The following is a 26,687-nucleotide window of genomic DNA, read 5'->3' as shown; positions in this document are numbered from 1 at the left end:
AAGCTTATTAACGTATCAGGTACATAACCGTTATTATTTGCATACAACTTAAACGCTATATAAAGAAACATGGATGCTAGTTTAAAGACTACGTCATGAGCGACAGAATATTTACTTGCAGATGTTTGTCAGTTTCTTGGAATGAGAAAATTGTTTTGTTTTCTTTTTGTCAGTACACAGAGAAAATAAATGATAATCTACAACATCTACTAGTTGTTGGCCTGTTATGGATACAAACGAAACGGGCGAGCAGAAGAGAGTGTAAAAAGCAAATAATCTTAATAAACTCAGTTTCTGAAACAGTGGCTTCCCCGACAGGACGAGTTACGACTGGATGCCTGAACGCTATAACTGACTGTCCGATGATCTAAATTGCAGAAATTCACTAGATGATAAATGCAACATAACAAGTGTTCCACACGCCTTCGTTTGAGTGTAGGGAGACTTCGAAGTGTCCATACAGGTTCAAAAGTTCCTGACGTGTTCCAAATGCACTTACAACCATCCAAAATGCGCTTCAAGAAGTCATCGACACTATCAACAGAGTTGGAATACTACAAAGCTTCAAAATATTCACACACACAAGAAACATCCGGCTGGCTCAATTCGGGGGACTCGGTATGCCATGGTAACGGCGGGCCACGACCGATACACCCGTTGTCGAAGTTCAAACTACGTAATCGACGATACCTACTGCCAGTGAACCATCAACGTGTACCACATTGTTATCCTTTCTTCATAAGCATGACGTAACAGGAAGTGGTAGGTCTACTTAAAGTACTGTTTTATAGCTTTTATTTTACGGGATTGCAACGGATGTTATATTAAAAACAATCGTACAAAACGTATAAGATCAAGGCATTAAAATGTAACAACTAGTGGCTAAATAACAAATTTTTGGTAATAAACTAATGCTCACACAAACAAATCAAGATGCAAAAACCATCCAATTAACTAAAATCCACAACGATGTAACAGGCCCCAAAGATACTAATCATTATATCAACCACAAATAAAATAATAAAATTGCTGTGTCAACTCAGGTAATGATAACGGTTTGAAAACACATACATGAATACAAATATACGTACAAGAATACATGCAAAACTGAATTGTTTCCATACGCCCAGAACACCAAACATGATCTTCACTACAACAGTAAACTTTGAATCATCATGTACTCTGTTCCTGCCAAATAACAAATTGGGAAGAAATCAGCGATAAAATAGCACATGCTATTGACAACTGCGATAGGATTAGAGAATGTTTCTAAATATCTTCACAAAATAGTTGAAATTTGCGTAATGGCAGCCACATCAACAAGAACAGGCAACGATCATAACTGCCAAAGAAACAAAAGCGGTAATTACAAAAACACTAGATCGAAGTCACCAGGAGCCGGCCGTGGTCGCCGAGCGGTTATAGGTGCTACAGTCTGGAACCACGCGACCGCTACGGTCGCAGGTTCGACACCTGCCTCGGGCATGGATGTGTGTGATGTCCTTAGGTTAGTTTGGTTTACGAAGTTCTAAGTTCTAGGGAACTGTTGACCTCAGAAGATGAGTCCCATAGTGCTCAGAGCCATTTTTTGGAGTCACCAGAATGTGCCAAGGTTTTATTTTACCTAAGTACACTTAAGTCACTTGGAAACAAGTGCAGTTACTTAACCCGGTGATACGCTGATTACTACTGAACAACTGGGTGAGTACTCAGACTCCGCGATAATCTATTGTAAAAACTCCTACAGGCGTATAAGAAAGAGTCACATTTCTACAGACTACTAATACATGTACGCACTATTAACACGGAGTGCTCCTTACTATACACCGAGGTGATAAAATTCATGAGCTAGGGATATGCACATTGATAAATGGTGTAGTATCGCGTACACAAGGTGTAACAGGACAGCACATTGCATCAGTACTCAGGTGATTCATGTGGAAAGGTTTCCGATAGGAAGACTTGGGACGCGAAACAGTAGGTAGAGCTAGACGCATGGGATATTCCATTTCGGGAATCGTTGGCGAATTCAATATTCCGAGAGCTACAGAATCAAGAGTGTGTCGAGAATGCCGAATTTCTGTGACTACCTTTCACGGCGGACAATGCTAGAGCTGACGGCACTGAACAACCGAGACTAGCGGCTTTTGCGTAGAGTTGTCATTGCTAACAGACAAGAAATACTGCGTCAAATAACGGCAGGAATCAACAGTGACATACGAATGAGGTGTCCGTTAGGGCAGTGCTGCTAAATCTGGCGTTAAAGTGCTGTAGCAGCAGACGACCGACGCGAGTGCTTTTGCTAACAGCACGACATCGCCTGCAGTACTTCTCCTGGACTCGTGACCATATCGATTGGACCATATGTGGTGTCACCGCCAGACACAACACTTGCTAGGTGGTAGCCTTTAAATCGGCCGCGGTCCGGTAGTATACGTCAGACCCGCTTGTCGCCACTATCAATTGATTGCAGACCGAGCGCGGCCACACGCCAGGTCTAGAGAGACTTCCTAGCACTCGCCTCAGTTGTACAGCCGACTTTGCTAACGATGTTTCACTGACTTCTACACTCTCATTTGCCGAGACGATCGATAGTTAGCATAGCCTTCAGCTACGTTATTTGCTACGACCTAGCAAGGCGCCAGTATCCGTACTATTGATATTGTGAATCATGTACCATAAAGAGCGACGTTCTCCATTAATGGATGAAAGTTAAGTATTCCTCCAGCTACGTCCGTTTTTCTCAATTCTAATTCCCTTGTCATGTTCCAGACCTAACGCCAGCCTGCGTGAGCTAAAACGCGTGCATCTCGGCCTCCTTTAGTACCAAGTGGTTGGCTCTCCTGCCAACCACAACACCATAAGCGACTGCAAAATCGTGACCTGGTCAGATGAGTCCCGATTTAAGTTCGTAAGAGCTGATGGTAGAGTTCGAGTGTTGGGGATCCCACGAATCCACGGGCACAAGTTGTCAACAAGGCAATGCGAAAGCTGAGGGTGATTCCATAGGATTGTACCTACTGGGTCCATCTGAACCGATCATTGACTGGAAATGGCTACGTTCAGGTACTTGGGGAGCACTTTCAATCACTTATGGACTTCACGTTCCCAAACAGCGATGGAATTTTTATGAATGGCAATGAGACATTTCTCTGGGCCTCAATTGTGTGCGATTGATTTGAAGAACATTCTGGAGATTTTGAGCGAATGATTTAGCCAGGCCGGTCGGTGCAGCCGAGCTGTTCTAGGCTCTTCGGTCTGGAACTGTGCTGCTGCTACGGTCGCAGGTTCGAATCCTGCCTCGGTCTTGGATGTGTGTGATGTCGTTAGGTTAGTTCTCAGTTGTAGAGGACTGATGACCTCAGATGTTAAGTCCCATAGTGCTCAGAGCCATCTGAAACATTTGATTTAGCCAGAAGTCAGTTCGTGCAAAAATCTTGCACTGGCAGCACCTTCGCAAATATATACGATTATATAGGCCTCGTGGCTCAATATTTCCGCAAGAGACACCCAACAACTTGTTGAGTCCATGCAAAGTCGACTTGCTGTGCTACGCTGGGCGAATGGAGGCGGGACGCGTAGTAGGCAACTCATGACTTTCGTCACCTCCCATGAGCATCTGCAGAGAAAATGAGCTTCCAGGAAGGTCAGAGATCAACCTTCAATGTGATGTATGCATTATACTTCATAAGATGGACACCCTGTACGTTCAAGAAATGTTCAAAACAAGCCATTTACTTGCACCAAAAACACCGAATAAGGCAGGCACGACGCAGTTATCACATAAGTTGAACCATCAAGATCAGAGGCGAACTGCTTGGGAGTTGAAACCGTGCAGGATATTCAGCTAGATATCCATTCTTAAAGCAAGAATATAAAATCATCTGGGTATAACGGGGTGTTGACAACTGATGGAGCACCTGCCTTGCCGCAGTGGTAACACCGGTTTCCTGCAGATCACCGAAATTGAGATTTGTCAGTCTGGGTTAGCACACGGGTGGGTGACCATCCGGTCTGCCGAGCGCTGTTGGCATGTCGGTTGCACTCAGACTGTGTGAGGCAAACTGAGGAGGTACTTGACTGAGAAGTGGCGGCTCCAGTCTCGTAAACTGACATACGGCCGGGAGCCCCTCCATATCCATATGCAGTGACGCCTGTGGGCTGATGGTGTCATGGCGGCAGCTCGATTCCGTTGGACCTCCATGGCGTAATCGAGCGGAGTTTAGTTTTTAGAGAAATGATGGAATGTGATGACATGCTAACGAATTCGAAACAGTCTGTCGTAGAGCTTATCGTGGAACTGGCTATCTTCTGAGGAGTAGCTGCAGAAAATGCGGTAATATGTTTCAAAGGAAAGGCTGAATTTGTACAGTGGTTTCAGGTGATCTGAACTGCAATGCCATTTACTGTTCAGAAGGGATAGCTTGCTCTAAGAGAGTTTGATTTGTACACAGAGACCATGAAATTATTTTGACCAGCTATTGGCCAAAGGCAGTGCTCATACGACAGCTATAGTTCTCATACACCCATTTTCCCACTCTTGTTTACTACGGCGTAAATATTCCCTCCTGCCCTTGGAATATCACGCACACGAGGATGAATCGTAGGGACAGAGCTCCTCTAACTTCTCGCAGAGCTATAAATAATTTCGCAGCAAACTTATCATCCAGATTTACAGTCGTTATAATTCTATACGAATGTTTTAAAGCACTGATGTTAGTCTTGATACAACCCTCTTGGTTTCTCCAATTTCCTGGATTACTTCCATATGCATTTCTTCTTCAGAATCCGATTGATCAGACCTGAAAACAAATTCCTCATGGAAGAACGGGATAGGTTTGTTTATCTCAGCTACAAATTTTCGGGCACATTCCGCAGTTTGCTGTGCATCGTCAACTTGACGCTTTGTTTGAAATTTCGTCATCTTACACCTTCCAATTGTTCAGCATAGTTTGAAGTAATGCAACCATGCACTGCTTTCCTTAAAATCGCTGTAATTCCTGTCGCGCGTAGTTTGATGTTCACAACGCAGTTGGTAAACCATCACGCAAAGCTTGTAAATTGTATCGAGGATCCGTGAAACGTGCAAACCCTAGTTTTTTTCACAAGTTCGCCTTGGTCTCCTTTAAATATCTGTAGTTTTTCTTATACATTACGCCGTCATATACCTGCGGACTTATTCGAAACCTGTTCATAATTTTTTTTACTGTGCTGCGGATGATGTTTCTTGTATCTAATTTTGTTTAGCACCCACATCTTGGACAACGATAGTCCTTTGCTACGTTTCACTGAGTACAGCATTTGTGGCTCCCTATTCGACAAGGATGATGAAGTACATGGCTCGACATCTGTTTCAGTATAATTTTCACTTGCTAAGCACGTGTCATTATTTCACTCCTCATGCACATTGTTCGCACAGTTGAGTGTATACGGCACCACACATTCCACTAACATATCTTGCACAAAATAGTATTTCATCTACCAATTCTCTGCGAAATTCGTTGCGTTCTTTCCTGAGAAATGGCAACTTCAGCAACTGTTGTTTTAGATAGAATACAATGTTTGTTTTATTTATCTTTGCCATTGCTCTGTTTTTATCCACACCCCTAGTACTGAAGCACTCTTGTGAGTTACTCAACGACTAAGCAGTTCAACTACGCTCTTTCGCATCATGCTGAGTTCACCTTTGGATACCTACAGTTCTACCCCCTTTTCTCATTAGCAGCCAATTCTGTGGTTGCACCGCAGACAGTTTACAGGTCGTCGAATGCCGTAAACACCACTGGCCTTTTGTGTCCTCGCACACAAGAAGTTCCTTATAAGCAGAGACGTTAGCTTTTTTAATTACAATACCTTTGTGCCTACCGGGATGAATTCGAAATACATAGGATTATGCGAAACCATACTCACTATTTTCTAAAGGTCATGGATCAAGTCAGGCAGATGCGCTATGTCTTAACTTCCAAAACGCGTTTACTCAGCACCACACGTTATCTTATTATCGATAGTACTGTCGTATGATGTATTATGTGAAATCTGTGAAAGGGTGAAACTTCGTCTTGTAAGAAGTAAATTCGGGTGTATCCAGGGAAGCGTGTTGGGACGCTTGCTGTTTATACTGCATGTTAATGATCTTTCATACGATATCATTAACAACTTAACACTTTCGGGAGACTATGCGGTTGTCTATTACGAAGCAACGTTTGAAAAAAAAATAATTTCTGTTGGATAAGATTCTTTCTGAAATGGTGAAAAATTTGGCAACGTGCTTTAAGTTTTCAGAAATGAAAATTATGTACTTCACAAGATGAAAACACTATTCGATATCAACAAGTCACAATTGGATTAGCTCAACTAAATCAATTACCTGGGAGTAACAATTATAGAGACGTGAAATGGAACGTCAGAGAGACAAAGCTGTAGATAAATCAGGTGCCAGACCTCCATTCGTTGGTTGAATAGTAGGAAAATACGATCAGTCAGTAAAGGAGATTGCTTACAAAACACTCAAGCGACCCATTCTACAGCACTGTTCCAAATTGAACGAAGAGGGGATATTGAAGAGATGCACAAGGAGAGGAAAAATTTGGAAATTTGTGGTAAGTTCCTATGGGACCAAACTGCTGAGGTCATCACTCTCCAGGATTACACACCACTTAATCTAACTTAAGCTATCTTACGCTAAGGACAATACATACATTCATGTCCGAGGGAGGACTTGAACCTCCTTCGAGGGGTGTCACGCGAACCGTGACAAGGTGCCTGAGACCGCGTGGATACACCGCGCGGCCAAAAGGAGAGGTCACGGGTTCGATTCACAGAGGTGAGTGTTAAGGAGATTCTAAAGAAACTAAACTGGCAGTGAGACATTGAAGCGAAAGCCTATTTGAAAGACTGAAGATCCCGCTATAAGTGTTAAATCTACGAGTATACTAAAACTCCTAAGGTATCGCTCACCGAGGGCTCTCCAGGACAACATTATACGAATTGCATTGGGCAGAGGGACGTTTAATTAATCATACTTCCCGTAGTCCATACATGAATGGATCGGTAAGTTTTCCCCAACTTCCCTATCCATTCATGTATGGCTTAAGGTGGCCAGTGTAAGGAAATTTGAATTTTCACGCAACCACGGTTACTGATAGCACTGCGGAAAACTGGAGCAATGTTGTAACACATAGAAATGGAGTTATTCAGGAATCATGCAAGAACGAATGCCTATTGGAAGACAGTATTTCCGAATTAATTAACGCCGTCAGGGACTCGTTCGGAAGATACAACGACACATATATAAGCGGTATTTTCCAACTGTCGGATGCAAAACATGTCGAGTAGTGACAAGTTTCAGCAAAACTTAAGCTATTTATCACATGAATATACCGTAGCTAATGGCGTTGAAGGGGGCGGTACGCAACTCACTACATGCCATTAGTTTTTTCTTAACACATTATATGCCTTTATTACGAATGTAATACAAGTATGTTCTACAATATTCGTCGTTGTTTAACATTGCCGTCTGACTGGACACCGAAAGACAAAATAAATATGTGATTCTTTATTTCAGAATATGAGACGGTTTCGAACTTGCGGTTAGACAGGAGCCTAAGAGAATAGTTTGTTTCAAGTGAAACTATGAGCAGTAATACCCTTCTTTTTGTCACGAATACTTCGAGGGTAACGGTCATCTTAAAAGTCCTGCAAACAAATGGCAGTTGCGTTTGATATATTTTTATCACTAAGGACATATGTGTGCTGTTACACAAGCGTAAGAGACCCAAATCGATCGCTAATTAAAGTCGACAGCAATTCCTCTGATCGACAGCATTGCGCGTGAGGTCAAAATGAATTGACGTTTGCAGAATACGTTATGAAATGAGTGTTACCCGTTGAATCGGGATGGAAAGGGAGGGCATAATTGTCTGATGTCTCTTCCTAGCTTCTTTTTGTGCATATTATCTCTGCTATCGCGGTTTGTCCTTTGTCTAATTTTGTTTCTCGTAGTATGTTCTACGTTACAATGCCACACATTTTTAGTGCTACGACATCTGTGTAAATATTTCTGTTGGGCTAAAGCTTTCTTCAAATACCGGTTGATCAAAAAGTCTGTATAAATTTGAAAACTAAATAAACCAAGGAGTAATGTAGATAGAGAGGTAAAAATTGACACACATGCTTGGAGTGACATAGGGTTTTATTAGAACCACCCCATATTGCTAGACGCGTGAAAGATCTCTTGCGCGCGTCGTTTGGTGATGATCGCGTGCTCAGCAGCCGCTTTTGTCATGCTTGGCCTCCCAGGGCCCCAGACCTCAGTCCGTGCGATTTTTGGCTTTGGGGTTACCTGAAGTAGCAAGTGTATCGTGATCGACCAATATCTCTAGGGATGCTGAAAAACAACATCCGACGCCAATGGCTCACCATAGCTCCGGACATGCTTTACAGTGCTGTTAAAAACATTATTCCTCGACCACATCTATTGTTGAGGAATGATGGTGGACATATTGAGCCTTTCCTGTAAAGAATGTCATCTTTGCTTTGTTTTACTTTATTTTTGCTAATTATTGCTATTCAGATCAGATGAAGCGCCATCTGTCGGAAATTTTTTGAACTTTTGTATTTTTTCGGCTCTAATAAAACCCCATGTCATTCCAAGCATGTGTGTCAATTTGTACCTCTCTATCTACATTATTCCGTGATTTATTCAGTTTTAAAATTTATACTGACTTTTTGATCACCCGGTATATTGCGAATGCTTCCCTCGTATCCGGCCGCTGTGGCTGAGCGGTTGTAGGCGCTTCAGTCCGGAACCGCGCGACCGCTACGGTCGCAGTTTCGAATCCTGCCTCGCACACGGATGTGTGTGATGTCCTTAGGTTAGTTAGGTTTAAGTAGTTCTAAGTTCTAGGGGACTGATGACCCCAGATGTTAAGTGCTCAGAGGCATTTGAACCATTTTTGAGATTCTCTCGTACCTCTGCCTTATGATAGAGATAAGTTAATAATACCAAATATCCTTTGCTACACACTAAACACTGGCTTAGTACACTTCAGTAAAGTACCAAAATGCGGTCAGTGTCTTGTGGCACAGCACTTTTTATGGGACTAGTGCCAGATGATGATGCATAATATACCAGCTGTTTGACTCTTCTATTAGGAACATTGTACTTTAGTCGGTTCTTTGTCGTCATGAGCTGCAGCCACACTACTACAATGTAACGCTGTCTGCGGGATCTATGGCTGCACCCACACGACAAAGAGCAGTGAAATTTGATTACCTCTCCAAGGAAGGCAGTGAAGGAGAGTTTAAGAAAAAGTTGTGAAGTATGTGAATTAAAGTCCTGTAAGGCGAAGAGGTAACAATGTACGCCAACTTGTTGGAATCAACGAGCATAAAGATAGTTTTTACCTTGAATGTATAGTACGAAAGTAATGGTTCTATGTACCTTAATTGCTTGAAACTAAGGTCACAGTAACCAACAGTGTGTAAGTGTACGCAATGCAAGGAGATGGGCTTGTTCACGATGTGCCGACAACTTCCCACGATACATTTTCCATAATTTCTGACTACAGTTAAGGTACGCAAGATTGCAGTTGTTTTGCGGCTTGATTTGAAAGAACACAGGCGGCTGCAAACTTACACCCTGACACGATTTAACTTGTAAGCCTTCCATCTATCTACGTGGCCATGCCTCTCATCTGCCCTCTCACTGTGGTCACTATTGCTAGCCAATACTAGAGATCATCAGTTTCATCAGAACCTCAATTGAAAGCTGTATGCTGAGAAAAATTAATAAATTGTTGGCCCTGTAATCATCGTTCGCATTGAGTGATCCGTGTTCGGTACATTAACATTTGCTTAATTTTTCATAAAAATGGAAAGAGTTTATTGATCACAAAACAGAACAAACAACACAAATTAACCGATATGAGAAATAAATCATGAACTGTTGGCAACACAAACAGAAGCAATAAACACACTCCTGGAAATTGGAATAAGAACACCGTGAATTCATTGTCCCAGGAAGGGGAAACTTTATTGACACATTCCTGGGGTCAGATATATCACATGGTCACACTGACAGAACCACAGGCACATAGACACAGGCAACAGAGCATGCACAATGTCGGCACTAGTACAGTGTATATCCACCTTTCGCAGCAATGCAGGCTGCTATTCTCCCATGGAGACGATCGAAGAGATGCTGGATGTAGTCCTGTGGAACGGTTTGCCATGCCATTTCCACCTGGCGCCTCATTTGGACCAAGGTTCGTGCTGGACGTGCAAACCGCGTGAGACGACGCTTCATCCAGTCCCAAACATGCTCAATGGGGGACAGATCCGGCGATCTTGCTGGCCAGGGTAGTTGACTTACACCTTCTAGAGCACGTTGGGTGACACGGGATACATGCGGACGTGCATTGTCCTGTTGGAACAGCAAGTTCCCTTGCAGGTCTAGGAATGGTAGAACGATGGGTTCGATGACGGTTTGGATGTACCGTGCACTATTCAGTGTCCCCTCGACGATCACCAGAGGTGTACGGCCAGTGTAGGAGATCGCTCCCCACACCATGATGCCGGTTGTTGGCCCTGTGTGGCTCGGTCGGATGCAGTCCTGATTGTGACGCTCACCTGCACGGCGCCAAACACGCATACGACCATCATTGGCACCAAGGCAGAAGCGACTCTCATCGCTGAAGACGACACGTCTCCATTCGTCCCTCCATTCACGCCTGTCGCGACACCACTGGAGGCGGGCTGCACGATGTTGGGGCGTGAGCGGAAGACGGCCTAACGGTGTGCGGGACTGAAGCGCAGCTTCATGGAGACGGTTGCGAATGGTCCTCGCCGGTACCCCAGGAGTAACAGTGTCCCTAATTTGCTGAGAAGTGGCGGTGCGGTGCCCTACGGCACTGCGTAGGATCCTGCGGTCTTGGCGTGCATCCGTGCGTCGCTGCGGTCCGGTCCCAGGTCGACGGGCACGTGCACCTTCCGCCGACCACTGGCGACAACATCGATGTACTGTGGAGACCTCACGCCCCACGTGTTGAGCAATTCGGCGGTACGTCCACCCGGCCTCCCGCATGCCCACTATACGCCCTCGCACAAAGTCCGTCAACTGCACATACGGTTCACGTCCACGCTGTCGCGGCATGCTACCAGTGCTAAAGACTGCGATGGAGCTCCATATGCCACGGCAAACTGGCTGACACTGACGGCGGCGGTGCACAATTGCTGCGCAGCTAGCGCCATTCGACGGCTAACACCTCGGTTCCTGGTGTGTCCGCTGTGCCGTGCGTGTGATCATTGCTTGTACAGCCCTATCGCAGTGCCCCGAGCAAGTATGGTGGGTCTGACACATGTGTTCTTTTTTCCATTTCCAGAAGTGTAATTACTGGCATTTGGTTGCAAAGACTAAGGTTTATCTGTGTAAACTATTTACTCTGCTTAAACATGGATAACAATCTGAAATGATCTAACGCTGAACAGAGATTGATGGATTTGTTCTACACGGAAGTTACACTACGTTGGCACAGCCGAGAACAAGGCGCGATATTGTGTTCCAATTTCTCCTAACAACGAGGAGCAGCAACAGTACACACCTTTCTTGATGTGTTGCCCTTCTCAGGTGATGCTTCTGGAGCAAGCATTGACAGAGTACCAGAGTAATCTCGGCAGTTTCCTAGGTGACACTACCACTCTCTTGTCATGCCATGGACCAATTTGACTCACATATATGGCAGTGAATACATGGAGATCAAACATCGAGGTAGCAGACCTGACACGAATAACATAGTTCTCAGCACATGGAGCTGACCGAGTGATTGAGGTCCAAAGACGACACGACAGGTTCCTCAGTCAAGAACAGTGCCAGTGCAAAGTCACGCTTTGCATTAGTGTTCCAAGTGCAGCCCACGCATAGCAAGAGTGAACACCCAAGTTTCCTATCCAGACTAGAGCCTGAATTGGACGAGGACTTTTCTGATCTCTTTACCTTACCATACAAAAACCCAGCAAACTCGAAAATTTTAGCAATACAATCACCCGCACATGGGTTTCATGCCAATAACAAGATTTCACGAGCTCCACCTCTCCTGTCAGCTTATCTGCTCAACTTCCAGGTCAATCCTAACCACTGCTGGAGGAGCAGCCAATTACTGATTCATTAATTACCTTGTAGGTAGGAAAACACGTTGCACTCCCAAGTGGTGTTTCCCATGGTCACTTTACGCTGCATGTTTTAAGATGTTTTGTTTAGGCCTAAAGTGAACAACACATTTATCGCAGAGATGGTTATTATGACAAGCCGAAAGCTTCAGCATGTCCGAACAGCGACCTCTAAAATAGGGGCTTTTGTGTCACAATATAGACTGCTTCAGAGCCGCCATAAATGTTACATTCCATCCTAAAATTCTTCCGGAGGCCTGAGACTTTCCAGAAACTCGGCAGGCAGGCAGACAACACCACGTGATAGCTCCATCTATAATATCCATCCAAGACGAACTAGGAAACTTATGGATCTTTACGGATGCCAACGCTATATACACTGGACATTTACAACACTGTCGAAATACCTTGCCGGGTGACGTACTTGCTCTCCTGTGCCCATATACCTTCCTTGGCCACAAATTCCTCAGAAGTAGATCTAGGTAGGCTGTTTTTCACCTCTTCAGCCGAAAGCACATCTTCACGACCGGTGCGAGAAATCCTTGGGACCAGCTTCCTCTCTCCAATACGTTCCTTGAGATATTCCTTTCTCTGGAATTCATGTGGATCACAAGTCCCGAATGCCCATTGCAAGATTTACTGTTAGATGACCAAACTGCCTGATTGTTCTCAAGTCCAAAATATGCGATTCGAAGATGTGTCACCATAAAAATCCAGTATGAGTTGAAAGTGTACATACTCGCATCAGCACGTGCTCATGTTAGCTACCTATCATCTCACAGAAAATGATGACCAAGCTGTAATAACAATATCAAAGAATGGCATTGAATATGAAAATAAGAGAGAGAGAGTGACTTGGCATGTCTCAAAAAAAATAAAAATGGTTCAAATGGCTCTGAACACTATGGGACTTAACATCTGTGGTCATCAGTCCCCTAGAAATTAGAACTACTTAAGCCTAACTAACCTAAGGACATCACACACATCCATGCCCGAGGCAGGATTCGAACCTGCGACCTGCGCCTTAACCACGAGACCACCGCGGCCGGCTGGCATGTCTCAGATATTGGTGATGGAGACTTGTTGTTATCATGTGTATTACTATGAAATATAAACTTCAGGCTGCTGTGCATGGTATGACTTCCATTAAACTTCTACATAAGTAGATATCAATGTAAAGGATATGAGGTCTCTTCACATTATTATGCAGTAACGGAATACGCTACAAGAGGGACGAATTATATCCAACAACTTTATCTTATTTATCAGGACGCTAAATTAAGTATGTAATGTAGAAAATGATAGCTCTTTCGAATAGGAATCATATTGACATTTTCCACTTATAGAGATATTTGCAGGAAATGGCTTTCAGAATTTTCGGGAAAGAGTGAAATAAGATCCTGGAGGGGTAACATTAACCAGGAAAGTTGCTGATAATCTTATATATGTGGGCGACACCATCATCACCCTAAACGAGCTACCAGCCCTACAGTGCTTCATAACATGCCTCTTTCAGAGCAGTACAGACTTCGACCTACCTATTCGCCTCTGCAAGTCCAAAAAATCATAATATTCTGTAAATAGAAAACCACATATACTTTACAATAAAAGGTGAAACAACTGTGCAAATGCACCCTTTGATATGTATTTTATTAGTATCGGATATTTAAAAATCAAAAGCTAACTAACTGCACAACTAGAAATATTTGAGAAAAAAAAAAGCAAAAAATGTCTACTTAACCTTATATAATTTACCAACAACCACAGTAGATATCATAGATGACAGTGTGGTTCCACAATCATATAAGAATCTCCTTTTAGGAGTTTGTAATATCTGTTATGTATCTATAGGTGTAATGTCTGGACTCCTTGAATTAAGCCCTTTGACCATAACCTCTGTTTTTCAAATGGAAACACGGTCGCTGTCATGAATACACGTGCGTCTGAGGTCACAAACATCTAAGGTGCCACTATTTTATTTAAGAAACAATAGGGAAGCACCAATAATTGTCATGGTGACTAATATACTTTTTAAAATAATGTATCAAATGTACTGTAGAAACGGTGTGGATACAGCAATTTTATGTAAGTACCATAATAGTTTGCAGCACATGTTGCTTACTCACTTCCAAATGTTTTACTTGTGTCTATTTATTCAGAATCACAGAATTAGTTTTCGATGTAAACAGTGATCACGAACGATGAGTATGGAAACTCGTCCATGAAAGTAAACAACCTCTAAATGGGCACATGCCCGAAATCAGTCGTGTGTTAAATAAAATCACTTTCTAATGTGCCTAGTAGCATATATCTTGATATACGCAGACGTCATTTTGGATTAACTATGGCAGTCCACACTCAGACTTGAACAATCCAGGAAACAATTAATCAACATGAGGAAATTCTTCATGATATCAGATCTTAGTTTGAAACTCAGAACCAGAATGATGACGTGCTACATGAACTTTGTTCTGCTTTTTGGGTAAGACAGTTGTACCTTGGAAGCAAGCACGGAAGACATGAACTGAAGTTGTTAGAATCTAGTCGTGTCGTCTTCTTTTGCGTATACATCGGATACTGAAAATATCAAATATCGTGGACCGTCATACAATGAAAAATTAAAAATAACGATATAATAATTGAGAGATATTGTGAGAATCGAGAGATACTACTTCTTACAACTCATTTAATCTACATGTACGTAATAACTCTGCTATTCACATTAAGCGCCTTGTAGAGGGTTCAATGAACCACCTTCTCTCTGTCTCTCTACCGTTCCACTCTTGAACGGCGCGCGGGAAAAAAAGAGTTCTTAAATTTTTCTATGCGAGGTATGATATCTCTTACTTTATCGTCGTGATCATTTCTCCCTATGTAAGCGAGTGCCAACAGAGGAGCAAACTGGTGATTTAAATGTCATGAGAAGATCCCGTCGCAACGAAAAACGCTTTTGTTTCAATGATTGCCACTCTGATTCACGTATCATGTCTGTGGCACAATCTCCCCCGTTTCGCGATAATACAAAACGAGCATCCCTTCCTTGTGCTTTTTCGATGTCATCCGTCAATCTCAACTGATGCGGATCCCACACTGAGCAGCAATACTCCAGAATAGGGCGAACAAGCTTGGTGTAAGCAGTCTCTTTAGTACACCTGTTGCACCTTCGACGTGTTCTGCCAATGAATCGCAGTCTTTGGTTTCCTCTACATTATCAATGTGATCGTTCCAATTTATGTTATTTGTAATTGTAATCGATAAATATTTCATTGAATTTACAGCCTTCAGATTTGTATGATTTATCGCGTAATATAAAGTTAGTGTATATCGTTTAGTACTGATGTGAATAACTTCACAATATTCTTTATTCAGGGTCAATTACCACTTTTCGGACCATACAGATATCGTATCTAAATCATTTGGCAATTCGTTTTGGTCATCCGATGACTTTAGAAGAAGGTAAATGACAGCATCATGTGCAGGCAATCTAAGACGGCTGCTAAGATTTTCTCCTATATCGTTAATGGAGGGCCTATGACACTTTCTTGGGGAATTAGATACTGAAGGAAAGGTACACGGTGTAGGGTCTGGAAGACGGGGAAAAACCGTGGCTGAAAGGCTGTCGAAGATGGCACAGGTACGTGTCAGAAGAAGTGGGAGAAGATACTGGAGCGATCGGGAAGTTACTGATAGGATCTGATACAAGGACGACACAGTCATCATTGCAAAAGAGTTGCTCTCCCTTCAAAGTGTGAAGAAGTCTCAGTTCAGAGCAGCGGAGACATCGGCCATACTATTAGCCATTCAAATTACTAAGATATACTCTAAATAGAAAACCAGAAATACGTTACAATAAAATGTAGAACAGATGTACAAGTGTGCTCTCTGAAATACTTATACCTTGCTAGGAGGCGGTGTCTTAAGGAGAAGATGTGCGTATTTGTAACTTGCAGCATTCTCGGATGTCTGTTCTGGACACATTTGAAGTCCTCCACAACATTTCGGCAAACACCATTTTCATTTTGAGCTGTTTTTGTGATGAGTGCTGCTTTTCCGGGCAGAGCAGCAGTTAGTTCTTGGGAACCACCTAAAAATGGAAAATAGGCCGTTATTCGAAATATCACGTAGAACATACGACGTGATCAGGGCGGGAACCCGAGAATTCTACAAGCAAGTAGAATATGACTTAAAAAACCACATTCAACTTGCGATCTGAACTACACGACGTATTTGATTTTAAATGATATAGTAGTTTTTAACAGGGCGACACGAAAAAACACAAAATTTTAAAATTGTCTATTGAATGAAATATTAAGTATTTACATTTACGAACGACTTAAATTGGAATCGTTAAATACAATATATTGTAAGGAAAGCGAATAGTTATTTTGGTCTTCAGTCTGAAGACTGGTTTGATGCAGTGTCCATGCTACTCTATCCTGAATAAGCCTAACCATCTATGAATAACTGCCGCGACCTATATCATTTTGAATCTGCTTACTGTATTCACCTGTTAACTCCATGTACGATTTTTACCGTACAGACGTCATTCAGATACTGAATTGGTGGTCGGTTGATGTATCATAATGTGTCCCATCAACCGATCCCTTCTTTTAGTTAACTTGTGGCACAAATTCCTTTTCTCCCTAGTTCTGTTCAGCACCACCTCATTAGTTACATGACCTACATATCTTATGTTCAGCACTCTTAGCGGTTTCTGTAGCTTCTATTCTCTTCCTGTGTGAACTGTTTACCGTTGAATTTTCATATCTATGTAAGTCTACCTTCAGAAAAGACTTTCTATCAATTAGGTCTACATTCGATGCTAACAAATTTATCATCTTCAGAAACGCTTTTCTTGCCATTGTTAGTCTACGTTTCATATCCTGTCTGCTTCCGACAGCGTAGGTTATTTTACGGCACAAATAGCAAATCCCATCTACCACTTTAACTGTCTCGTATCCTTATATAATTCGCTCAGCATCATAGGATTTAATTCGATACATTCCACTACGCCTGTTTTGTTTTTTTTATTTACATTTTACATACTCCTTTGAAGACACTGCCCATTCCGTTCATATACTCACCCAAGACTTTTTACTGGCATGGGCAAAACTTAAAGATTTTATTCCTTTTTCCTGAGCTTTGGTTGCTTCTCAACATTTTCTTTGTTACCTATATTGCTTGCTCGACGTACACAGTGAGTGAATTCGGGAATAGGCTACAATCTGGTATCAATTCCTTCTAAAACCCTGCTTCTTTTCATGCCGCTTGACTGTTGTAACTGCCACCTGGTTGCTTTATACGTTGTAAAGAGCCTTTAGCTCCCTATACTTTACTTCTGCTACTTTCAGAATTTCTAAGAGGATACTCCAGTCAGTATTGTCAACAGCCTTTCCTAAGTTTTCAAATGTCTTAAACGTTGGTTTACCTTACCTTAATCTGTCTAAGATAAGTCGTAGGATGAGTATTGTTTCGCGTGTCCCTGCATTTCGCCGAAATTTAAGTCGATCTTCCCCTAAGTCAGAGTGTTATTTTGTAGAGCGCTTCAAAGAAGCAAGAAAATTTCATCACTCTTGATCGTCTTTTGGAGTACTATTGTGCGACATGGAATCGTTACATGATAGCATTGGCGGAGGACACAGAAAATTTTCAAAGATTGACAGACTTGTGTTATCTCGTAACGAATTGCGGGATGGTATGTCACGGATATCATATAACAACGAAAGTTTTCGTTGCGGTGACATCTTTTCACGAAAATTCAGTCACGTACTTACTCCTACGAATGGCAAAGTACTTAATTGATTCCCACGCACACACGGAGAGACGATAATCTTGGTAAAGTAAGGGATATCAGACCTTGCATGGAAAGATTTGAGTGTTAATTATTCCCACGTGGTATTCGAGGGTTCTAATGTAGGTAAATACACTGAAAGTCGTTATTTGATTCAATTACCATGTGTCACAAAATGCACGCTAAATAATAATGCAATATGCATAAGGATCCCTAAGACTTACTTTCCATTGCGTAACTCTGGCGCTAATTTGTGGAGCTGGTAAAGAAGGGAAAAAATGTTGGTGTCTTTTTTTCTTTTCGCCACGGGTGAGCCTTATAAATCAATTTTCGCAGCGCGCCTCGATACTTGGCTGAGAAAGCCCTCCATTTAAGACCAGACACGCCACCCCTGGAGCTATCTCCTCCTCTCCTAGAGCAACCGGCGAGCAGTTCGGTGCTTCATAATCATTAACATCTCCCCTAACTGTCGCATAAACTCCAACGTGGCCGCAACTCCTGGCCTAATTCCACGACACAAATTAGGCCTCTCTGGATACGCCCGACACTGAAGAAAAAGGGAGGCCACAAGTTTACTGGAGGGTTCGGGGGGAGAGTGACTCGACGTTATAAAGTTGTGAGCGTGTGCGCGGGAGAAAGGTTTCGGACAGTCACTTACTGCTACCGCGTACCGAAGCATACACTCTTACCATGACAGTCAGATAAGAGTATATATACGTGTACTCTGGCTGACACCACCTTGATAATCGGTTAGTTGTCATTTCGCAACGGTACAGTGCTGAGATTACTCCAAAGATAACGTTTCAATCAAATTAAGTGACAAGATTCTCCTAGTGTGAACTGTCATTCCCACTAGGCTGCCAGACGTATTGTTGATTTTAGGCGCTCACTGTGTTACTATTACAGTGTTAAATTTTGCAGGGAGACACCGAGCTAAGTTCTGATGCACGTTACATATAATTAGTGTCATTTGTTTGTAAATAACTGCGAATATTTTCTGCCGGATTTTGGGCAATGTGATATGCGGCAGCAAGGACGACCTAGTTAGTCGCAAAGACGTTCTATGAAGATTTTAACAAGCCACTGGAGCAATTTTCCTTAGAAACACGAAGTGGTGTGCCATTTTGTTCCATTATTTCATTCCAATTTCCCATTTGGCAGCCTAATGTCAGATTAAAAATTCATCTTTTCAGTTAAATCCGGGCATGGTTTTAAAATGACAATTTCTAACGAACTTGGTGGTAATTGTAACCTCAAAAATGTACATAGGTTACCATTTTATAGTTTCAAAATTTTGTAGCCAGGAAACGTTATATAACAGCTAAAATACATAACTGTGTTAATGCTCGTATGAGGTATTTGGTTTTAATGTGCAGTGGCTGGACAAAACTATGTAAACACCAAAAACGAAGCACATTACCTCTGTATCACTGATGTGTGATTTTAAAATATCAGCTCGCCCGCCAATTTTTGTTCCTTTGATGCTGATAGGGTTTGCGAATGCAACATCAGTTTTGCAGAGACGTTTTCAGCTGTCGTCTTCGATCACTCAACTCACATTCGTCCGCGTTTCAGCTGAGGGTATGATATTTTTCGACTTACCCTATATGAGGCATAATAAATCCTTGTCACGGTACCTCTTGAAACATCAAACACTTCGGCACCCTTGATTGCGGAACCATACACACCATAAGAGCACCAACGAGCTACCCACATTCGAATACATTTAGCTCCAACATAATACACTCACAACTACCCATAACAGTTTTCTGACGACGGCACTTCCAACGTATTGAGAACATTAGACACGTGCTGCTCGTCGTCAGAAACAACAGCGCAACTTGCACTCTTGGTTGCCACTTATATTAACGTTCAAGCATGCATTTCTCACGGTAATTCCATACTTTTGTCTAACCCATCTATTTGTGTGCTTGTAGCATTTTCTTTTGCATTCTAGACGCAGAGTTTAGGAACAGTTCTGGCTCTTTCTGAATTACTACGATATTACAAATACTATTATAGGCAACTGACAGTGACATTTTATTATGAGGGAACAAGTGGAAGCTACAAACGAAAACACTGAGAAGAGTCAAAGATGGGGAGAAGTTTGATGTGACTTGTGGGAATCGTGTATTTCTGGACGTCATTATTGAGCACTTGTAGTTATTTCGAACTCTTGTCGGTAAGAGTGGACGATCAGTGGTAATTAAATGGGTAGATGAGGGTACAGTTACGTAGAACTGTACAACGACTGATTGGTGGAGGGTAGAATATTGGGTGCGGAAACCGAACTGTTGATTTACTCATGCTCCAGGAAGAGGAGAAAGTGTAGGAGCTAAATGAGATGGTACGAGATGAGAGATGGGAAAGGCAGACGGATGTGAAGGCCAGGAAGTGTGTATCCTTTAGTTCGGAAGGGAATTATAGCACCTGGGAGAGCCGAACATTAGAACAATTTTGGAGTTAGGTAGAATGGGACGAGCTATAGATTTGTAGATAAAGATAGTGGTAGAACAAAATAATTATTTGAACGGCAGCATGGTTGATCATGAGATTTGGCCACGATCACGCTCTCATGCTACCATCGTTAAATTCAGCAGTCAGTAAAAACTTCTAGCAAAAAAGCGTTTACGTCTCAGGTCTGGACGGCCTACTGGAATGGTGGAATATAATGATCGCTGAATCACGTATTTTCTCTTCGAAGTCCACCTAAGATTCGACAGAATTAATCTAAATACTGGATATACTTTAATCATACAACCCTTCGCTCCAGATATTAAAATAAAGAGGTCGTGAATTTGGGTATAAATACTCCTAGCCAATCACAAGCCCGTCTTCGAAAGGACGAGGGGAGAGGAATACTATATTTTAAGAAATCTTGTTCCACCTTGCTCCAGCTGATAGAATCTCATAAGAACTACTCGCCGGGTGTACGGTGAAGACTACAACGGTGAGTGTAGCGAAATGGGTCCAAGCGACACCCACAATGGCTGAAAGATCAGAAGTAGCTCTAGCGTCCGTAAGGGAGATGAAAAGAAAAGCTGCTGCCTTGCTTTCCCGCGTTGCCTCGCTAAGTTACTCAACATTCATGAGCCTAAAAGATAGCTATGGGACAGACTCAACATCAGCAGATGCGTGTAACATTGTAACGCGAAATGCCACAGGTGTCAGACCAAAATGAAATTAATTGCATGCGGGAGTAAGTAAAAAACGTAAATCTAGTGCAATATTGACAGAAATAAAGAAGAAATAATAAAATTGCATGTGCACATTATGACCAAATGCTTAATAGCTTACTGGGCGATCTTTGAAATGCAATACATCACAGATGCTGCGTATCACCTGTTCTACAGTTCGTTGTGGATTTATATGACAACAGATGTCTAGGTACAAGTCATATAATTCCGTTAAAAAACGGAGCGATGATTTGTGTTCATGGTGTGGCGCCTTACAGCGACCCAGATGGATTCCTTTGGATTCACATCAGGCAAATTTGGTGGCCAAGACATCAACTCGAGTTTGTTATCATGCTCCTCAAACCACTGCAACGTGATTCTGGCTTTGACAAACGGACTGTTATACTATAGAAAAACGTCATCGCCATCTGGGATAACACCAAGAATGAAGTTCAGGTGGTTTGCAGTTGTCACCGTGTCTTAGACTGGCCCCGTGCAAGCGCAGGATAGAGCCTATCTTGGCATTATACTTTTCCCGTCACACTGCGCCCTTGGTGCAGAGCGCGCTTCGAGGTTGTAGGAATCTGGAACAGCATATAATAATTATTATTAGAATACTTTATTAAATAACTTTTACGTAACTTTGTCCTGCTACTGCACTGCAGGAGCATAACTAATAACAACTGCCTTTCTTGAATACAAATGACTCATTAACGAATATTAACTGTATTATACAAAGAGCAAGATAACACAATTATGGTATTACATGCGCAAACTAGAGGCTGCGAACCTAGCTAGCTGAAGGCTATTCTAATCTGACTCGGTCGGTGCGATCTGACAGTCTTTGTCCGTGACATACGGCGGCGCTGCAAGTGCTGGACCGCTATCGATTAGCGCAACCTCTAGCGTGGTATCTAACGTTGACACCAAAGGAACAATGCTATTGACAATAACAAATTAAAAGTAAGGTAAATCATAACGTCAGTCGTGTTTGTTGCAGGATTTTAGAGTCAGTCGTTTACAAGATACCATATTTCGAAAAGTTCCCACATCGACACTTGTACTTTATCTGTGGTCGCAAACACTAACGAACAACAAGAGTGCATACTGTGGTCATGTGGATTTGAATCATTAACGATACAACTAACCATCACTTGGGACACCGGCAGAACACGCTTCCATTCTCGTCTGGAACGACTGCCGCACACATGCTAGCATTTCAGCGGAGCTATACGTGTAGCTGCAGTAATAAGTCGTTGCATATCATTGAATGTAATTGGTGTGTCCTTGTAGACAGTTTCAGCATTCCCCACAGAATAAAGTCTAAAGGCGTCAAATAGGGTGACCGGGCTGGATAAGGTACAGATCCTCTGCGTCCAATCCAGCGATTTGGAAACTTGTTGAAGACATGCTATAGTACTATCGGCTGTACAGCCATAATGTTGGTACCACAGGTTCCTCCTAGTCTGCAGAAGAACGTCTTCTAGCATCCACGGAAGATAGTCTGTTAGGAGACTGTGATAATTGTGACCATTCAGCGTTGCGTCTGTGAAAAACGGGTTACGACTATCCCGCACCAAACGTTTACACTCCATAGAAGCTGACATTCCACCTGTAGGTGCCAATGGGTATTGTCAACAGATCAGTAGTGAATGCATCGTGGGTTTACCTGACCATGATTCGTAAATGTGGATTCATCCCTAAAGAAAATACACGATACATCTAGAGCACCATGTCTTAATGCCCATGTACAGAAGTTAACACTACTATGAAAATCGTTTCTGTGCACCTGTTGATGGAGGGAGTGTGGCTGGGATCGAACCGATGTCGATGGAGAATGCTTGGGACATTTTCCTGACTCATGATACTTTCTCGTGCGATTGCGCGGGAGTTAACATGTGAATCAACAAGGACAGCAGGAAGAACATTAATTTCCACATCTCCTGGCATCACTTGTTTCCTTCTGTTACGTTCTCTTGATTTTAGATTACCATTTTAATATAACCGGTTGAAAAGTTGATAAATAATTGACGAGATAGTTGACGTTTATTGGGATATCTTGTCGCATACACCTCACAGAAACGAACTGTATTCTTCCTATACTCTCCGCATGCCATAAGCGTGTCAGCTTTTTCTCCCCTCACGACCTATTGTTTGGAATGTTACACACTAACTGACGAACAAGACGCGCAGTGTTCACAAGGAACACACAATGAACAACATTGTACCTAACAACTATGCAGGCTTGACCGGCACATACAAGTATCGGTGTGGAAAATTTCCAAAACACGATATCTCGTAAACGAGTCCCACTAGAACCCTACAGCAAACACCACTGAAATTATCATCTACCCTACTTTTTGTCTGTTGATATCTACAGGTATTGTTCCATTTTCGGAAGTATATACTTGCACAAAAAGTGCACTTTGTAAGTATTATTAAAATCTGTTTATTGGATAACAGAACGAGCCTACCAATCCGTTCTGTCAAAGTGCCCATCAGTAGCGCATTTCAACACTATTTGCGGTGCAAGTTTTACACGGTTCATTCTGTATATGTATGTGACTAATAGCCGGTATGTCCAGCTTTCACACGGATAACAGCGACGACGCATTGTGGCACGGAAGTAATGAGGCCTCGGTAGATCGCTGGAGGAAGATGGCACCACATCTGCATACTCAAGTCATCTGATTCCGTATATTCCCGCGAGGGGGGCGGTGAGCTCTGACGCCACGTTCAATAACATCCCGTATGTGTTCGACTGGTTTCAGATCTGGCTGGTTTGGGAGCCATAACATCAATTGGAACTCGCAACTGTGTCCCTCATACCTCTCCAGCACACTCCTGGCCTTGTGACATGGAGCATTGTCTTGTTGAAAAATGCCACTGCCTTCGGGAAACATGACTGTCATGATAGGGTGTACGTGGACTGCAACCAGTGTATGATCCTCCTGGGCTTTCATGGTGCCCTGCACGAGCTCCACTCGACCCATAGATACCGATGTGAACATTACCCAGAGCATAATGTAACCGCAGTTAGCCTGCCTCCACCCCTCAGTAAAGGTGTCAAGGAGCTGTTCACCCGGAAGACGAGGGATTCATGCCCACCCACCAGCATGATTAAGGTATCGGGATTCATGAGATCATGCAACGCTCCAACGTCCATGTCCAATGGGCACGTGCCCATTTCAGTCGTAGTTGCCGACGTCGTACTGTTAACATTGGCAGTTGCATGGACCGTCAGCATCGGTGTCCCATTATTAAGAGTATTTGGTACAAAATTTGTCTAGAGAAACTCTCTGTGCATCATTTAAGTTTCATGTTACTTCCACCACAGTTCGACGCCTGTCCTGTGTTGACAGTCTGCCCACCCTACGATACCAGACATCTGTAATGAGGGGTGGTCGCCCAACCCCACGACGCCTGGACGTGATTTGGTCTTGGTTTTACCAAGTCTCGAAGACACTGCAGCACCTCTCCAATACTCTAAAACTTGTGTATTTTCGAAATGCTCGCGCTGAGCCTCCACGCCATGACAATGTCCTCGATCAAGCTCAGATAGATCGCGTGCCTTCCCTATTCTATACACGTTCAGAACTCTCATCGATATAACACGCACCCTGCGTGTGTGTGCGGCTCTCAGTCATTCATCACCAGGTGGGGTTGCTATCGCGTGGACCGGCCTATATTAATGCTATGTCGCTAGTCATACGGTTCTGGTAGGTCACTGAATGCGTCTGCGTATGTCACATTTCTCCTAAAACAACATCTGCTTCTAAACCACTTAAACGATTTCGACCAATCTTGGTAGGCGATTCATTTTCTCATCTGGAAAGAATCGTGTTGGTAAGAACCAACTAAGAAGCAAAGGTGTGACAGTGGAGATGAAGAAGAAATGTAGCTTAGGACGCGAGAATAGCCAAAATTTGAGAATGAGAGCTCTTAGTGGCTTGCAACTTACTTTACATACAATTGCGAACCTTTCAGAAACTTTTCCTCATTGTCACCCACCACTAAATCGTGAAAGGGAAAAGTTTATGGCTCAGTATACTTCCGCTGTTAACGCCGTAAAACTGCCGCATTAGGCGTGACGTTTTAGTTTTTACTTATTTACTACTAAATTAATTTGCAACACATTTTGTAGACAGCATTCAAACATACCACTGGATGTACCACCGAAATTATATCATTGTTCGACACATAGTTAAGGGGATATGACGTCATAAACGCTGAGATGTGTAAAAATCTTCCGTATCGCGCACGGCTTTTTTATTTATTACTTCTTTGGTACTAACTCTATTCGCAGCATATTCTCGGCAGTATACGCACTTGCCACTGAATGTACGTCCAAAATTATAACATTTTACAGCACGTTGTTCCAAGAGATATGACGTCACAAACTGAAATGTGCGTGAAAATGAAACTGAAGGTCGAAATTCACTAGCAACGCAGATGAAATATTTGTACAAATATGTGTAAAATAAATATATGTGATATATGCGTATGCTTGCAAAGCTGCAGGTAAAAGCTCCTCCTAAACCTCTGGATCTAATTCCTCTAAACTTGGTGCACGTGTTGCTTATTGTCTGAAAAGATATATTGAGGTAATAGGAACAGAAACCTGCTATTCGTATAGCGTCGATAACGTTCTGATGCGGGGGCAAATGGTTCAAATGCCTCTGAGCACTATGGGACTTAACATCTGTGGTCATCAGTCCCCTAGAACTTAGAACTACATAAACCCAACTAACCTAAGACATCACACACATCCATGGCCGAGGCAGGATTCGAACCTGCGACCGTAGCGGTCACGCGGTTCATGACTGATGCGCCTAGAACCGCACGGCCGCAAGGGCCGGCGATGCGGGGGCAGATGAGGGGGAGAGAGGTGGAGAACATGGACAGAGGAAGGAGAGAGGACAAAGTGGACAAAGGAAGGGGGAGGAGGCAATGGACTGAGAGAGCGGGAACGTGAAGATGCATAGGGAGAGGGAGAGAAGGAAACGGACGGAGAAAGGAGGACTGAGAGATTAACAGAGAACGTGGGAAGAAGGAGACATGGGGGTAGAGGAGAAGGTGGACGCAGAGGGATGAGCAAATGGATAGAGGAGGCATTAGTAGATGGACAGAGATTGCGAGGTACAGTAGATAGAAAGGAAAAACAAATAAGTTACGAATGTTTTCCCTCTCAGCAAACGAGGGATAATTACAGGCTGAAGAGAAAAAGTGAAGCCACTGATATGAAATGTTCGTCGGGAATGGATAAATCTGCAGCAGTGACACAATATGATTTAACCGGCACACTAGACTCAACTTTAGAAATGTAAAGACATTCAACTAGATATGAAAAAAGTATAGCACAAGTAAATGGAATAAGAATGAGATTTTCACTCTGCAGCGGAGTGTGCGCTGATATGAAACTTCCTGGCAGATTAAAACTGTGTGCCCGACCGAGACTCGAACTCGGGACCTTTGCCTTTCGCGGGCAAGTGCTCTACCAACTGAGCTACCGAAGCACGACTCACATCCGGTACTCACAGCTTTACTTCTGCCAG

This window comes from Schistocerca gregaria, chromosome 6 (genome assembly GCF_023897955.1).
Source record: "Schistocerca gregaria isolate iqSchGreg1 chromosome 6, iqSchGreg1.2, whole genome shotgun sequence".
Classification (NCBI taxonomy): Eukaryota; Metazoa; Arthropoda; class Insecta; order Orthoptera; family Acrididae; genus Schistocerca; species Schistocerca gregaria.
This window is presented reverse-complemented; position numbering follows the sequence as displayed.